The sequence below is a fragment of the Oryctolagus cuniculus genome, chromosome 6 (genome assembly GCF_051225735.1).
Source record: "Oryctolagus cuniculus isolate XC-2025 breed Fujian yellow rabbit chromosome 6, ASM5122573v1, whole genome shotgun sequence".
Classification (NCBI taxonomy): Eukaryota; Metazoa; Chordata; class Mammalia; order Lagomorpha; family Leporidae; genus Oryctolagus; species Oryctolagus cuniculus.
In genome coordinates, this window is record NC_142872.1 from 44,192,423 (window position 1) to 44,210,519 (window position 18,097).

At 40.0% G+C, this 18,097-nt stretch overlaps 1 protein-coding gene across 1 annotated transcript in view; it reads left to right on the plus strand.

Moving 5' to 3' along the window:
- Positions 1 to 18,097, plus strand: part of SGCD (sarcoglycan delta) — a 1,076,594-nt gene that overhangs the window by 207,960 nt on the left and 850,537 nt on the right. The gene's annotated exons all lie outside the window — the stretch shown is intronic.

The window sequence follows — 18,097 nt, forward strand, 5'->3', positions numbered from 1 at the left end:
TTTTTGTTGTGTAAGATTGATTTAGCTCTTTGGAATCTCCTGTGTCTCCATATGAATTTCAGCATTGTTTTTTTCTGTATCTGAGAAGAATGTCCATGGTATTTTGATTGGTATCTCATTGAATCTGTAAACTGCTTTTGGTAGTATGGACATTTTGATATTGATTCTTCCAATCCATGAATACAGAAGATTTTTTTTCCATTGTTTGTGTCTTCTTCTATTTCTTTCTTTAATGTTTTGTAATTCTCACCATAGAGATCTTTGATGTCTGTGGTTAAATCTTTTCCAAGGTATTTTTTTTTGTAGCTATTGTGAATTGGATTGCTCTTAAAAGTTCTTTTCAACTGTGGTATTGTCAGTGTATACAAAGGCTGTTGATTCTTCCATGTTGATTATATATCCTGCCACTTTACCAAACTCTTGTATGAGTTCTAGTAGTTTCCTAGTGGAATCTTTTGGATGCCCTATATAGAGGGCATACCATCTGCAAATAGGGGTAGTTTGACTTCTTCCCTCTGAATTTGTATCCCTTTGATTTCTTTTTCTTGCCTAATGGCTCTGGCTAAAACTTCCAGGGCTATCTTGAATAGCAATGGTGAGAGTAGGCATCTTTGGTTCCAGATCTTAGTGGGAATGCTTCCAACTTTTCCCCACTCAGTAGGACACTGGCTGTGGGTTTGTCATAAACTGCCTTGATTATGTTGAGGAATGTTCCTTCTATACCCAGTTTGCTTAAAGTTTTCATCATGAAAGGGTGTTGTATTTTATCAAATGCTTTCTCTGTATCTGTTGAGATAGTCATGTTTTTTTTTTTTTTTCAGTTTGTTAATGTGATGTATCACATTGATTGATTTGTGAATGTTCAGGCACCCTACATACCAGGGATAGGTACTACTTGGTCAAGGTGAATGATCTTTGTGATGTGTTGTTGGATTTGATAGGCTATATTTTGTTGAGGATTCTTGTGTCTGTGTTCATTAGGGAAATTGGTTGGTAGTTCTCTTTCTCTATTGTGTCTTCTTCAGGTTTATGAATTAAGGTGATGCTGCCTTCACAGAAGGCATTTTGGAGGATTCCCTCCCTTTCAATTGTTCTGAAAAACTTAAGAGAGGAATTGTAGTTAGTTCTTCTTTAAATGTCTGGTAGAGTTCAGCAGTGAAGCCATCTCATCCTGGGAGGGTTTTTATTACTGATAGAATCTCCATGTTGGTTATTGGTCTGTTTAGGTTTTCTATATGTCATGACTCAATTTAGGTAGGTTGTATATGTCCAGCAATCTGTCCATTTCTTCTAGCTTTCCCAGTTTGTTGGCATATAGCTCTTTATAGAATTTCTGATTATTATTTTTTATTTCTGTGATACCTATTGTTATATTTCCTTTTTTATTTCTAATTTCAATGATTTGGGTCTTTTTTTTTTTTGGCTACTTGGGCCAGTGATGTGTCAATTTTGCTTATTTTTCCAAAAAACCTGCTCTTCATTTTGCTGATATTTTGTATTTTTTTGTTTCTATTTTGTTTTCTTCTCTATTTTTAATTATTTCTTTTTTTCCTACTAATTTTGGGTTTGATTGGCAGTTGTTTTTCTGGGTCCTTGAGATGCATTAGAGCTCATTTATTTCACGCCTTTCCAACTTCTTCTTCTTTTTTTTTTTGCCAGGCAGAGTTAGACAGTAAGAGAGAGAGAGAGAGAGAGAGAGAGAGTTATAGACGGTGAGAGAGAGAGACAGAGAGAAAGGTCTTCCTTCTGTTGGTTCACTCCCTTAATGGCTGCTATGGTCAGTGCTGCGCCGATCTGAGGCCAGGAGCCTGGTACTTCCTCCAGGTCTCCCATGTGGGTGCAGGGACCCAAGCACTTGGGCCATCCTCCGCTGCCTTCCTGGGCCATTGCAGAGAGCTGGACTGGAAGAGGAGCAACCGGGACTTGTACCTCGCGCCCCAACCGGAACTAGAACCCGGGTGCTGATGCCGAGGGGGAGGATTAGCCAAGTGAGCCACGGCGCTGGCCTTCCAACTTCTTGATGTAGACACAAATTGCTATAAACTTTGGTCTTTCATTGCTTTTGCTGTATCCCATATGTTTTGACATGTTGTATTGTCATTTTCATTCATTTCCAGAAATTTTTTTTATTTTTTGATTTCTTATATGATCCACCGTTCATTCATGAGTATGTTGTTCAGTCTCCATATGTTTGCATGTGTTCTAGAAATTCTTGAGTGTTGATTTCCAGCTTCGTTCCATTATGGTAAGGAAAGATGCATGGTATGATTTTGATGTTTTTGAATTTTCTGAGACTTGCTTTATGGCTCAGCATGTGGTCTATCCTAGAAGAAGTTCCATGCACTTGTGAGAAGAATATGTATTCTGCATCTGTAGGATGAAAAGTTCTGTAGGTATCCATTAGGTCCATTGGTCTATAGTGTTGATTAACTCTGTTGTTTACTTACTGATTTTCTGTCTGGTTGATTTGTTCATTGCTGAAAGTGGGGTATTGATATCTCCCATTAGTATTGCACTGGGGTCTGTGTATACCTTTAGATCTATTGAAATTTCTTTTAAGTAGCCAAGTGCCCTGTAATTGAGTGCATATACATTTATTATATTCATTTCTTCTTGTTGAATTGATGCCTTAATCCTAATATAGTGCCTTTCTTTTTCTCTTTTAATAGTTTTTGTTGTTAAAGTTTATTTTGTCTGATATTAGGATGGCTACTTCAGTCCTTTTTGGTTTCTGTTAGCATGGAGTATCTTTTTCCATCCTTTCACTTTCAGTCTGCCTATATCTTTGTTGGTAAGAGGTATTTCTTATAGACAGAAAATAGATGAGTCTTGTTTTTTAATTCATCCATCCAGTCAGTATCTTTTAACTAGAGAGTTGAAGCCATTTACATTCAGGGTGACTATTGATAAGTAACAACTTGGCCCTGCCATTTTTCCATACATATTACTTTGTATTTTCTTTGTACTTTTACTGGAAGATTTTCTGCCTTAACTTTCTTTTACAGTGGTGACCATGTTTCTGTGTTTCTCTGTGTAACAAATCCTTAAGCATATTTTTTTTTAAGGCTGGATGAGTGGTGACAAATTCTTTGAATTTCTGTTAGGGAAGGTCTTTATTTCTTCTTCATTCATAAATGAGAGCTTTTCAGTGTACAGTATTGTGGGTTGACTTTTTTCTTCTCCTATGACTTGGAATATATCTTGCCATTCTTTTCTATTATGTAAGGTTTCTGATGAAAAGTCAGCTGTGAATCTAATCCTCTGAAACTAATCTGGCATTTCTCTCATGCACATTTTAGGATATTTTCTTTATGTTTTACTGTGGAGTGTTTGACTACAATGTGTCATGGAAAAGATCTTTTCTGGTCATGTCTGTTAGTAGTTCTATGTGCTTACTGTACTTGCATGTCCCTTTGTTTCTCCTAATTGGAGAAGTTTGATGTGATTATTTTCCTAAAAAGGCCTTCTAATCCAGTCTCTCTTTCCATACCTTCAGGGACTCCTAAGACCTATATGTTGAGTCATGTGATAGTATCCCATAAATCTCCAACATTGTTTTTTTAGTTTTCTGATTTCTTCTTTTTTTTTGTTCTTACTGTAAAATTTTCAGAGATTTATATTTGAACTTGGATATTCTTTCTTTTGCCTCATTGAGTCTGTTAAGGCTTTGCACCATATTTTTTATTCTATTGAATTATTCATTTCTAATATTTTGTTTTCTCTTTAAAATCTCAATTTTGTGGGAAAAATTTTCATTCATGTCATGTAGGGATTTTGTTAGTTCGTGGATTTGCTTCTGATTACTTCTGAGTAAACCTATGATCAGTTTTTGGAATTCTGTTTCTGGAATTTCTTCAATCTCCATCTTCATGTTCTAGTATTGAAGTCTTGTTGTGTTCCTTTGGCGGTGTCATATTGTCTTCCTTATTCTTGTTTCTAGGTTTTCTGCATTTATTTTTAGTCATTTGTGGAGGTATTTGTTGTTGTTTTCCCTTCAATGGCTGTTTTCTTTGGACTGTGCCTCGGGGGCTTAGTGAAGTGTTTGCTCTTTCAGTGAATACCCAGAGGCATATGGTGGTTGTGGCCAGGGAGCTCTGTTCTGTTCTCCAGGGTGTGGGGAGTATTCAAGGTAACACCGAAGTTAGGTGTGGTGAATCTCTGCTTTTTTATTAGAAGGAAAGTTTGATCAGCTCTGCTGGTGTAGTCTGACACTCTTCTCCTCTCCTCCAAGGAGACCAATGCCTGGTCAGTAGCCCCAGTGAGTTCGGTATTCATCTGTGCCACCACAGGAACCATAAAATTGATCCATGCAGTCCTCAGTGTGAGCATGGATCCCACAGCAATGACCCTCACCAGGGAATTAGGGAGCCCTTAGCATGGGGAGCCACCCAGAGTGACTGCCCAAAGACCAAGCCACATCCTGCACCCTCCCACACAGCGACAGTGTTTTCACAGTCCCAGGACACAAGGCTCCCACTGTCATGAGCACCCATCCTCCTATCAGTTCTCCCAGTCAGACTCAGGCATCTCTTTTTGGCTGGTTTGTGGGCGCCCAGGCATGAGGTGGCAAAGCTGTTAAATATGTCCAAAATGGTGCTTGCCCTCTTTTGGCTAGTTACAGGATGCTGGGACTGGATGGTTGGGGAGGGAGAAATATCCCCCATTTTTTTCCTTCTATGTTGGTAGGTACACCATCTCCCACAGGGCTCCAAGTTGGACTCATGCCAGGCTCTCCCCACAGCTTTATCACCAGTGACTTGGGCTGCTGCAGTCTGGTCTCACCTCATGCTCCAAAGCTGGTGGTGAGGCTCTCGGCTTCTGGGGTCCTGAGTGGTGCATGTCTACATCCTCCATGTAGATCCACCGTGTCTCTCTAATTTGCGTGGAGTTTCCTGTGCAGTTTTCTCCCTAACTCTTCCCTGAGATTGCACTCTCCACTTTTTTACACGAGAGCAGTAAGCTCCCTCCCTATCCTGCCATCTTGGGATCCTCTCATTGTCTTCTGAGCTTTATTTAACAGCATCAACAGTGCAGACAAACCTGGGATGCAGGAAGCATCATTTCTGAACTCCTTCCAGCTGAGTATCAGACCCCAGACTATAATAAATTGACTAAACTGGACACCTTAAGGGTAACAACCTACTTTCTCAAGCACAGTCTACCTCATACCATAATAGGTCCTCAATGAATACTTAAGAAAAAATGGAATAAGTGGAAAGAAAATTTATTTGCTGAATGTATTATAACAGAACCCCTACCATGTTGATAATCCCCATGGCTTCTTCACTTATGAAAGACATAGGAATCATAATTTTGTTTTTTAAATAATTGGCAGCCTTGAGGCTAATCATGTAGTAAGTGTTAGGCTCTGAGAGGAAGGGAGATAATCTTTAAAGAGTCTGCAGTTTAAGTGGGTGCTGGTTCAAGTACCTGCTACCGTGCTTCTGATCAAGGTACCTGCTAATATAACTGGGATGGCATCAGATGATGGTCCAAGTACTTGAGTCTCTGACATCCATGTGAGAAACCTAGATGGAGCTCCTGGCTCCTGGTTTCAGCTTAGCCCAGCCCTGGCTGTGGTGAGCATTTGGAGAGTGAACCAGGAGATCTCTTTCTCTGTCTCTCTGCCTTTCGAATGAGTGAATGAATGAACTTTAAAAAGTCTGCAGTCCTCCTATGGGTGTTCCAAAAGTGTCCCCTGCTGAACTCTCTTAAGGAACAAAGTGTGTTTTCCTTCTCTCTTATCTAAAAGGAAGTCTGGCTTCAGCTTGTGAATCATTAAGTGCCAACAAAATCTATAGATATGTCATTGCAGTAAACCTTAAAAAAGTTGGTGCACTTAGTAAATATTCAGAAGATGGAAGGTGTGAATTTTCCAGAGGGATCTTCTTTACTATTTTGTGGTAAGTGAAGTCCTGATGGAACAGTGCTGTTAGTATCTATAAATAACCGTCATTTCCCCCTTTGATGACTTGCTACTGCACAATGCCTTTATGCAGAGAACATCCTCAAATTATTGAGGGAGTGCTTTATCTGCTGGTTACATATCTGTCCACAGATCACCAGAATGCCACTTCTAGGATGGACTGTGTTTGAAAAATAACGTTATAAGAAGCACACAGAGATTATACGGTATTTTAGGCCAGGAAGGATAAATAATAGGAATTGCTTCTAAGAGCATGCAAAAAAAATGTTCTTTTAGAGATCACAAATTCTTTGACTTTAAGAATTACTGCACAATTCTTTCAGATTTCTCAAGCCCTTAGCCAAGTCTGAGGCACCTGAACTTGTCCTATTTCTTTTATAGTAGACCTTAGCTGAAAATGTTAAAATTATTACCAGTGTGGGCACATAGAATTCTTTAAACAGCTTAATAGATGAAGGCAGATTTTTCCAAACTTCAGTAATTCAGGTTTTTTTTAGGGAATTCAAGAAAAAAAAATCTTGTATATACAGATTTTTCCTAGAGAATGAATATTCTTAGATTAAATTATAATATGTTTTAATAGTCTGGGAACAAAGACAGGGGATATTCTGTCAGATATCCTGTCAAAAGGCTGAGGGTATCACATATACCAATTAGATTTGCAATGGAAAATATTCAGTTATTTCTCAAAACAGGAAGTTGTATGATGTTATGAATTAGAGATTTTAAAATTTTGCTCTCCATTTGGCAGAGTAGTGCTTTCAAATGGGTGAAGAGGATGAAGAGGGGAAATGGTGTTGTGAACCCACTGTCAGTACCTGTCCAGAACATTCGCCAATGCGCTAGGTTATCACAGCGTCCCCTTTCATTCCTTCCTTGGTTGTGACTCTGCCTAATATGTCACTCAAAAAAGTTTCTCTACTCAGCCGGCACCATGGCTCAATAGGCTAATCTTCTGCCTGTGGTGCCAGCACCCCGGGTTCTAGTCCCGATCAGGGTGCTGGATTCTGTCCTGGTTGCTCCTCTTCCAGTCCAGCTCTCTGCTGTGACACGGGAAGGCAGTGGAGGATGGCCCAAGTGCTTGGGCCCTGCACCTGCATGGGAGACCAGGAGAAGCACCTGGCTCCTGGCTTCGAATCGGCGGCCGCAGCGCCTGGCCACAGAGGCCATTGTGGGGTGAACCAACAGAAAAGGAAGACCTTTCTCTCTGTCTCTCTCTCACTGTCCACTCTGCCTGTCAAAAAAAAATAAAAAAAGTTTCTCTACTCAAAGAAATAAACAGTATTGATATTGAGAGGAAAATGCAAACAGCTTAAATCTTATTTTTTTTTAAATAATAAGTTTGGAAGATCTCATGGACAGACTTTACCAAAAAGAAGCAGCATAGAAACACCTAGAAATAGCAGCAGCCTGAAGTTAGATGACAGGCAAATGGAATCAGGGCAGAAAGCCAGTGCAAGGCTGCAGTCCCAAGGAGGTCATTAGATTGCCCAGCACTGGGACTTCTAGGCAAGGCAGTGGGCTGGTGGTTGCACATCGTGTCAATCCTCATAGTGAAGACCAGCTGCCAAGGGCTCTGAAGAAGCACCACACCAGGATGACAGATGGGAGTGAGTCAGTGTGGGAGACCTGCAGAAAACACTGAGTGTGTTCTTGCCTCCTCCTAGAATTATTTTCCCTCCTGGAGGGAAAAAGGAAAGAAATGGTAACTAATTTGTTCCTTACTAATAACAGAAGAGAAAATAAATCATACACATAAAAATGCCCAATTTTAAGGGAGTGTACCGTCAAAAGGAAGCTACCCATCAATTCTGTGATTCATTTACATCCTGTTCTCTCAATAGCTTCATCACCTGCTGCATAAATATTTGGACATGGTTCCTCAGAAAGGAGAGCTGCACACTGTCTGCATGAAAATTGTGAGAGGGTGATTTTGGGGCCTAATTTGGCGTTTAGCTGCTTTTGGTGGATTTCATTTCAAAGATGAGTTAGGTGAATGCTGGTTGAATAGCAATGCATTATATGTAATCTCATGTATGATTGCAAACATGATGTTTCCTTTTCTAGAAGGATCATGGCTGGTATTAGTCTATGTGATGTGGGATGAATAGGGTTTCAAAAGATCCAGGTTCTTGAATTTTGGACATCCGCTTCACATATTGCATATCACATATGAATATCCGAATCCTTTTGTAAGGATTTATATTTTATTTAAAAAAATTATATACACTCATTTCAATTCTATATGTATGCTACTGCTGTTCCTCCAGAGAGATTCTTTCTCAGGACCTGCAAAATTAGCAAATCATAAGCAAAGTGAAGTGAAATGAAATAAAAACAATTTCTTGGGCCAGCATTGTGGCGTAGTAGGTAAGGCTGCAGCCTGCAGTGCCAGAATCTCTTGTGGGTGTCAGTTCAAGTTCCAGTGGCTCCACTTTCAGTCTGGCTCTCTGCTACGGCCTCACAAAGCAGTGGAGGATGGCCCAGGTCCTTGGACCCATGCTCCCACATTCGCAGAGGAAGCTTCTGGCTCCTGACTTCGGGTTTGCCCAGCTCCAGCCGTTGCGGCCATCTGGGGAGTGAACTAGTGGATGGAAGACTTCTGTCTGTCTTTCTCTGCCTCTCTGTAACTCTGCCTTTTAAATAAATAAATAATTATTTAAAAATAAAAACACACCCTCTTGACTTCAATAGCATCATACACTCTGATACCTGCTCATCCTGTTGTGTCCAGCACCCCATCCTCTCGAAGGTGTTTTTAAGTGTCTTTCAAATCATTAAATCTCTTTTCCATGAGCCACAGTCACCAAGTGGGAGTCATCATTTTCTCATTTTCTACTTCTGCCCAATTTTCTTACCGTTTGCTTTGAATTTCATTTGCAGTGCCTCTCTCCCTACTGCTAAAAGAACCCATCATGAGAACACCAAATATGATAAAAGTGATGTCTCCTGGAAATCTTAGAGTATTTTGTTGCAAAAGGGCTGGATCATAGCTGTGCAGACTGAAAAAAAAGGGGAATTGTCCTGTATCCCAAGTATTGTCATTTTTTGTCTCCTGGGCTACACCTGCTCTGTCTCTGACAGGGTCTGGTGTGAGAAAGCCTAAGAGCCTTTTCCGCCACCACCTGTAGCCCTGTCACTAAAGGGGTAGCTCCAAATCAGAAGACTGAGTAGTGAGGGTACTCTGTCACTGACTGCCGGCTGTGTCTCTGGAGCCAGGATTTTTGTTCATAAGACTTCATCTTTCCAAGAGCCTGTCCTTTCTACGAATAGGCTGTGCTAAAAAGTGTGTCAGTGACTTCATTCACTCATGCTCGGGTTTAAGAGAACCTTACTTGCCTTGTTTCTGAAATTCTGCAATCGATATGTGATTTGAAGGCTCTTGAGTTGTCACATTAGGAAGAATGAAATGATGCCACACCCGGGTGAAACCTCAGGTGTGTGCAAGTGTGCCATTTCTGCAGAATGAGTTGCGGGGGGAGTTGATGGAGTCTTGGGAAAGTTGATAAAGGGTGGGTGTGTTAGCAAGCACTACTAGTGTTTATTGCAGTGCCTCATTAGCTTTGTTCCCCTCAGAGCATTTTGTGTGCTGGTGGCAATGTTGAGAAATTACACACCAACACAGAAGCTGCTTTCAACATTTTTCTTTTAATGATATGTGCTTCCTATCAGGGCATGAACACCTTGGGTTCTGTCCAAATGGCATTCGGGACTAGTTTCTTCGAACAGTGCCAGGCTGAAGGAGCACAGCCTGCTCCATGCACAGAAACCACACAGTAAGTCATTTTGTTCCACTTCACATGGTTTTGTGGCTCTATTTTAAGTAGAACGTGAAAGCCGTGTTGTTGCATTGGATGTATTTCTTTCTCATCCACATGACTTGTATTTTGTTCACTCTGATTTTCTTTGGAAGCCAGAGTGATAGTCCGTTCATTTTATTCTTAGCTGGCCTGCTTTTCATCCTCCTCTCCCTCCTGTCCTTTTCTCTCTCTTTCTTCCTCCCCTCTCTTACCTTCCTTTCTTTCTAATTGGTATCCCTCTTTCCTGTCTTCTTTCCATTCCTGGTCCCTTCCTAATATTTTAATTTCCAGCATTCTATGTCCTTTATTACTTTCATCGTACCTGATTTCTTTGCTTCCAACTTTATTTCCTCTTGGTACTTAAGTCAGGTAATCTATTAATAGCCCTCCTTCTAAGAACCCTTCCATGTTTGAATCTCTATTTTTAGTTTTGGATTTGTTCCTACTCTTGCATTGTGGATTTTTTCACAGCAGTGATATAATAAAATGCTTTCTAAAACTTCTCTCTTCTGACTATCTTTCCTATTCCTGACTTGCCCAGATGTGAGTTATTCAAATCAAAGGGGGAAAAGAGTTCCCTTTTGAGTGGGGACAAGGATGTTGGGGGCAGATGAGATGGGTATACATGGACATAGTCATGTGAGATGAATGGCAGGGTGCACTGGGAATTCTCTCCCTGATTAAGGAAAAAGGCAGGGATAATCCTGCATGTAAATAATTTAAGAGAGTTTATCTGCAAGGGGGATTCCACTGCATCTGTGGGATGCCAGTGAACAGCACATAGAGTAGTACATTAGAAAAATATGAATAAAAGTCAACTTTGGCACAAGTGTTGACAAATTTGGTATGATTAAGCATTTACTGAAACCCTAAGGAGGTGTTGGCTTCCCCATGTTAATGTCACACTTTAACAATCTGGATGGTTTAAGGAAAGGAAATATTATAGGTGGAGAATGGTTAGGTTACATCTGAAAAATCTGGCTAACAATTCAGTTCTCAGAATATATTCTCATTGTTAACTGACACATGACTGTATATAAATAGTTACATATTAAATTCTTACAAGTATACTTCAGCATATTTTAGCATATTATTGGAGAAAAGTATTCTTAGAGCCTTCCCGTACATTTGTCTTTACAAAGGTAGAAGGGATATTTCTATGTATACAATGTTACCACCTGGCAGTAAATATAATTAACACTTAGCTTGGCTTGCCAGGTTTAACACAATGCTATTGTTGGCATATTTTTAGTTTGAAGAAATTTGCATTATTGCACATTTTGAGCATTGTATATGCATTATGATATTCTTTCAGATTTTCATAATTCAATTGTGCATTCAATTAGATCACAGTGTAGCCCCAGGAGGATAGAAAACAGAAAGTGTTGGGAACTTTGACCAGGGGGTGCAAACGTGGAGGAGAAAAGGAGGATGCATTCCTTGACTTTGAACAGCTTCACCTCTGTTGGGAAAATGCCAAGAATACATAAAAAGCTTGCAGCAGCAATCCAGAGCCTGCCTTCTCAGCCTTGTGCTCCTTTTTGCCCCATCCATTATTTCCCCATTCACCCCTCCCTCCCACATCAGGGTATTTTTATGTAACAGACATTCCAGATGTCTCTTTATACATTGTATGGGCACCTGTGCATAATACACAATAACACTAAGGTTTATCTTTCCCGGAGAATCCATTTCCATCATCTTAGTGGTGGTACTTCTCTCACTGAGAATGTATGACTTCAAGTAATCCATGAGTAAGTATGTAATAGCAAAACTAGCAGATCGATTAATGCCACACAAGACCTCAGAGTAGTAGACACAATGCCTGGAGGAGGAAGAAAATCAGTGGCTACAGACGGTCAGAGGAAATCTGCAAAATCAGTATTTAATTCGGTGTCTGTCAACTGTGTATTTTATCAATTTTGTTTATTGTTCTGTACTCTTAAAATTGAGTTACATTTGAGAACAATCTGTGTATTAGATTTTCTCACTCGTTAGTAATCCCTGAACCTGAATATTCTCAAGCAATCAGCAACGCGTGTATTGAATGAGTTACTCATGATTATGGGAGTTCAGAAATTGCATTATTAGTACATTTAAAATGTACTAATACTAAGCAACTGCATTTAAGATGGGGCATGTGTATATTTCCAGTGTGTGACATTTTGTTGTGTGGTACTTCCAGAGGACTTCACCAGGACTGCCAATAGAAGGGAAATCTGAGTCAGTTCTTGGCTGTCCCAGGGTGCAGTGTCCCAGAGTTGAAGAAAGGAAATAGGTAGAAGTAAAGGTAAAAATGGGGTAGCTCCCTTTTGGGCTTACGTGGTATGTGTCTTTATAAATCCGAGTATATAGGAGGGAAGCACTGGACAGAATTATTGTTGGTTAAGCATCCCTTTTTTTACAAATCTCCAAGGGCCAAATGATCTTTGAGTAATCTGAGTTTTTACTAAATGTGAAACAAGTGTACACATACAGATCCACAGTGCAAAACAGAGAAAGCAACTTCTTGTTGCTGTTTCGTAACAGAACCCTGCTACATCCCAGGAGCACTGTTTATGGATGTTTTTCATTAGAAGGTTTTGGGGGAGAAGTAAAGAACTGAATGATACATAACAAAAATAAAACCAGCAAGAAGTCAGATGTGGTATAACTTGTTTCAGCACTGACTCTCTGGTTTATTCTGCTCATTTATCAGTGGGTCAATCCAGTGTTTCTTTCCCAGAACCCAACACTCATCAACTATTATTCTTAGAGAAGTATAATGCTTAGGTCTCTGTGAGTTTTCACTACAGATAATCCCAGGGCCATGTTCTTCGTGGTCTTGACAACCTGCTTTCTGGTGTTTGGTAACAGAAGTAGGAAGTCAGGAACCCAAACTGAGCTCAGGTTTAGTATGAATATCAGGTCTGCATTGATCTTTGATTTCCCAACATAATTTGTTTCTTTCAAGTTGCTTCTCAGAGGACTATAATTTTATAGCTGAGGTAAAAAAATTGCATTATTTTGAGAAAAATTTCAGAAGTATGGCAGACTTACTATGATTATTAAATTATTAAATCTTTTAATTTTACCTTCACAGACTCTCAGGTTCAAGTGAATTAGAGTGACAGTAACCATAGCAGCTCATATATGGGGCATTTAAACTTTTCCAGACATTCTTCCAGCATTGTTATCTCCTGTGCTTCTTTCAAGTATCCACTGAAGTGGGAAATGTGTGGAGAAATATGTGCATCCTAAGTCCACCCAAATGTGGGGATGTTTGGCCGGGTGGTTAAGATGCCAGTGGAAAAGCCTGTGTCCCACACTGGAGTCTCTGGTTCTGATTCCCTGCTCCAGCTCCCATTCTGGCTTCCAGCCAGCACACATCCTGGGATGTAGCAGATAGGTGGATCACTGCCGTCTACACTGAGGCTTGGGTTGGGTTCTTGCCTCTGGCTCTGGCCCTAAGCTTTACCCTGGCTGTTGCAGGTAGTTAGGGAGTTAACCAGTTGATTGAATCTCTCTCTCTTTGTGTGTGTCTCTGTCTCTCTCTAATTCTCTCTACTTCATAAATACTTACTTTCATTAAATAATTAAGTAAGTAAATAAACACAAAGAAAAGTAAATGTGGAGATCAAGCAGATTTCCTGAAATTACCATTCTCCCTTCTTTGATGTAAACTATGTCTTGTTTGAAACACAAGCACACACACATACTCCACACACACATATTGAGCATTTCTCAATTGCAAGACAATGAATGTAAAACCAGTTATACATAGAAGGCCACTTGCATTTGAATTTGTCATTTTGGCTGTGACATTCTCAGATGACCCTTAGATATGCATCACTCTTTTTTTTAAATAATCATTTTGATTGGCGGGACTTGACTTTGATCAGGCCAAAGAGAGACCATGTGTACTGGCTGATACTAGAGAGGGATCCTGCCGACTATCTGCAGTGAATAGCTCATGGCGTGAGGCCCTGCTTAGTTGCCTCCTGTGTAATTAAGGTTGAGGAAAGCATACACTGAACTGGTAGGGTCTGTGCCAGGACTGGATGGAAAATGGATTGCATATGAAACATCTGACATAGGATCTGGCCTGTAGTAAGTACGTACTAACGTAAATGCTAACGATTCTTATTAGATATTATTATACTTTGAATAGTGCTGCTGAGCAAAGTTGAGAATAGAGAACTAAAGAATGAATTTTAAATGGAAACCTGTATTAGTCCACTTTTTGCTACTAAAATGAAATAACTGAGGTAGGTTACTTTATAAAGAAAAAGGTGTTTATTTTGTAGCTCATGGTTGTGGGAGGTGTGTGGTCTAGGGACCTCATTGAGTAAGGGCCTCTTATTCGCATAGGCCTTAGGTGGTACGAAATACTGCATGGTGAAAGAGATGAAGTGTATGTATGTATGTGTTTGTGTATCCTCCTTATTATAAAGCTATCAGGATTCAATCCTGGGGCTCCGCTTAATGTAATCCTAATCACCCGCTAAGGTTCTACTTCTGCACACCATAGTAGAATTTATGTTTATACTCTCTTAGAACCTCACAGGGCTAATACTTTGAGATATTCAATCTATACTCAAACTATTGGGAAAACATTACCTGTAACCTCTCTAACTGGAAAGTAGGCTTTTCTAGATAGTAAACAAATGTTCTGTTGTTCTTTGGAATACCAAGGTACCAGGTAACAGGACAGTTTGTAAGAAGACAGCTTATCTGTTCTCACAGCAGAGTCCACAATGTTAGAAACATGGCCATGCTGGAACACATTTACATAGGGGAGCTACTAGATGCTCTATTCCTAAAGCCATCATGCTTAGGGAAAAAATTCCAGGTTTTTCTAAAGTGACCACTGCTGAAAATTTTTAAGAGAGCCCTGTGGTTCCTTTTAGTGGATTTGTTCACAGGAGAGAATCCCTTGAAGCAGGAGTTAATGGTTTAATTTACCTTGTTAGGAGCAACATATGTTTGTGTTATATTTTTTGGCTACCTTTCTCTTGATTTCTACCTCATACTGTGCTTCCTGATCTGTAATGCCTCAGAAAATTTACGGGATAGTCAAATATTACAAATGATCTGTTTTCTCATTCAGATGATTCTCTTTCATATTCCACCATCCTGATAAGAATGGAAATTTTATCTGCCCAGGAGATTAAAGTTCTGATATGAATGTCCCTCTTATTTAAGAGAAAAAGAAAAGGATAATAATGGTCTCCTAAAAACTATCCAATAAATGAAAGCCACCCAGGTAGTGTTTAAAAATGAAAAAGGTGATGTAATGTATCAAGAAAGATGTGGGTAATATAATGTTAGCACACCCAACTTGCCCTTTGTACCTCATCATGGAGTTAGTGTTGGTCTCCCAATGGAAGCAGGGTGAAAAGAGAGAGTGATGGATCATTGCATTGATCCAGTTAGTGTCTGCCAGTAGCCATTGGGTTTCCACATCTGATCCAGTTTCTATCTTATATTTTCCTTCAATGCAAAATCCCTAGTAGTCAACTGTTGCCAAAATTTCCCTGTTTTGTCTTCTACCTTCTCAATATGTCAGCTTGGTAAATATGTATATGTGCCTGTTCATTATCTCTTTCCTGTCTGGAGCACATTTGTTAAGAGGTAAAGAAGAATCAGGCTCAAAATGGTTCTTGTAAAAATCTTCTGGCTTGCTGACATGCATGGCTTCCACATAGCAGTTTCCACATCCCTGCTTTAAAGTTTATTTTTAGCTGACTCCAATAAAACACTAGCCAGTTTGAATTCATTTTCCAGTTTTCAGAAGGCACTGGATTGACAGGCATCAAGGAAGCTAAAAATAGCATTGTAGAGAACAGGATATTAGAGGCAGAAGTGGACATGAACATCACCCACACCAATCCCTTCTTCTAACAGGCAGATATGCAAGTTTGAAGAGGTTAAGTGCCTTCTCCAGGGTCATAGAAAATGGTTGAGCTAGGACATGAATATTTGTTGTTCCATTTGTTGGTGAATATTTTTTCATTAGAGAAAACATGCAATGCAACAGGAAAAACCACTGGATAGAATTGCATTCTAGAGAGGAATTTGCTTCGGAAGAAACATACTTAGCCATTCTCATTCTGTCTTCCACTGCTTATCCCTCCTTAATTATTATCATTAATTAGTATTTATTGATTCTTCTCTCTTGGGTAAACTGCTTCACAGCACAAGCTGGTATTATAAGCCCTCCTGCAGATTGCAAACAAAAAGAGGCAAAATGAGAAAATGTGGCTATAATTTAAAAGTCTGTTCTCCGGAACTTTGCCACCATTCCTCTTATCTTCTAAAACAGATCATTCATCATGGAAATCAATTCAACCCTAGGGAGAAGACCTTTGGTTGTATGCAAAGCTGATATCATTTTCTTTCCCTGTTTTCTTTTTGTATTATATCCTTTTCTTTCATCCTTTGATTCATTCCTTCTCTGAAAAATTGATTGATATATATATATTCATACATTCAACAAATATATAGTGAGTGCCTACTATCTGCCCGCATTAGGCTGAGCACCTAGGGTTATTTACTACCTAGCACAGCAATGACAAGGCATGTGACATAGTAACTATTTGCCAGTGGTAGGATTGGTGCACCTGACTTTTTTCATAACATGCTATGCATATAAAATGAAAATATTGCTTGGCATATGGTAGGATGTTTGTGGTAATTTGGTTGTTGTGAGGTTGTTCTAGGATAGAATCAGTGAGTGGTAGGTGCTGTCTGTCTCAGAAACCTCATACAGTCATTCCAATAATGCAGGGATTAGCATCTGTCCCTGGCCCGCTGGTTAGGACACATGGTGGTAGTCTTGATAGAGGAGATGTTTTCCTGAACTGAGGAATTTGTAATACTAGTGGAGACTAGAAGATTCTTTGAAATGTATTTAAATAGTAGACTTAACAAGGCTTCATGAGCGACTTATAAGTGAAAAGCCCAGGAATGTCTTCTATATGTCTGTCCTGAGTAGCTCCGGAGGATGTGGGTACCGTTTACAGAGATGGTAAACATGTGTGGGAAGGAAAAAGGAGGCGAAAGGTGTTCCTAGGAGAAAGGAGGAGCAGTCCTCATATTTTCACCCTTCTTCCCTAAGGAGCCTCGGGAGGAGACGTGATTGCGGAATAGTTCTTGGGGAAGTCTTGGGACAATCCTGTTGGAAAGTGAAAGAGGGGAGGAATTGGCCAGGAACAAAGCAGACCAGAAAGGCAATTACAGCTGATTTCAGTCAGTCCTACTTGGAGCTCTGAATGGCACTCCAGAACGCTGAAAATTGAGACGAGAGAACCCAGTCTCTCTATCCCACACTAACCATACATTTGCTAGGTGTTTCCTAATGAGAAGGGGCGTAGTCCTGCGTGGAATAGTTCATAGAGCAGCAGAGCCATTTCCAGTGGGCCACACTACCACAGCCACATCCTATGTGCCAAGCAGTTAGTGGGAAGTGAGATGGACAGGCCAACCCCAGAGAAGGGTCTTGGTGAAACACTCAGTTATCCATCACTCTGATAAATGAAGATATGTAGAGAAATTATCACTTGAGGCTAGCTGGAGAAGTGTGTTTGTTGCTGTGTGGGAAATAATTGAATTAGTAGAAGTGATAATAAAATAAGAGAAGAACTGGAACAGAACGTTGTGCAGTGCCAGTACTTAATGGATAAGGAAGCACCCAAAGACAAAGGAATATCTGATGATGTTGGAAGCCCAAGGGGGATCAATCATAGAAGCCCAGCAAGGAGAGGCTATCACCAGAGCCAGTGTTGCAGGAAGGGCTTGAAAATGTCAATTGCATTTGATAACCATGAAATTAGTTGTCATCTGAGGGAGAGCAGCATCTGTAGAGCTCCGGAGGCAGAAGCCAGATTTTAGTTGGTGAAGAGAAGCTCCTGGGTGTTTTAGCTTGTTAAAACCAGGGAGAGACCTGAACTCAGTATAAAGCAGAGCTTTGGAGAAAACGGAAGTATTCTTAGGTATCACAGCAGATTGAGTTTGAATAAACCTCTTCATAATCACAAGCAATACTGAAAAGTATCCTCTGACTTACATAAACCTTCTCTGAAGCCATCAGTCTGCCTACCAGAATATGGGGCTTGAAGAATCAGTAAGAATGCAGCAGGTACTTCTATGCCATCCCTCAGCTGGAACCACTGCATTCATTTTAACCAGCAAGCTTTAAACATCCACCATGTGTTAAGACTAAAGACAAATCCTCTGAAAAGGGCAGTGGATTTGTTATTGAAACAGGCAAAGGGTTCAGATATTTTTATATTGAGTACTTTCATGGAAAATTAATTTCTTTCATGAAACAATCTTTCTCTGCAAATCAAGGTAATCGTCCTCGTAGTTGAAAATACTATAGTTCTATGAG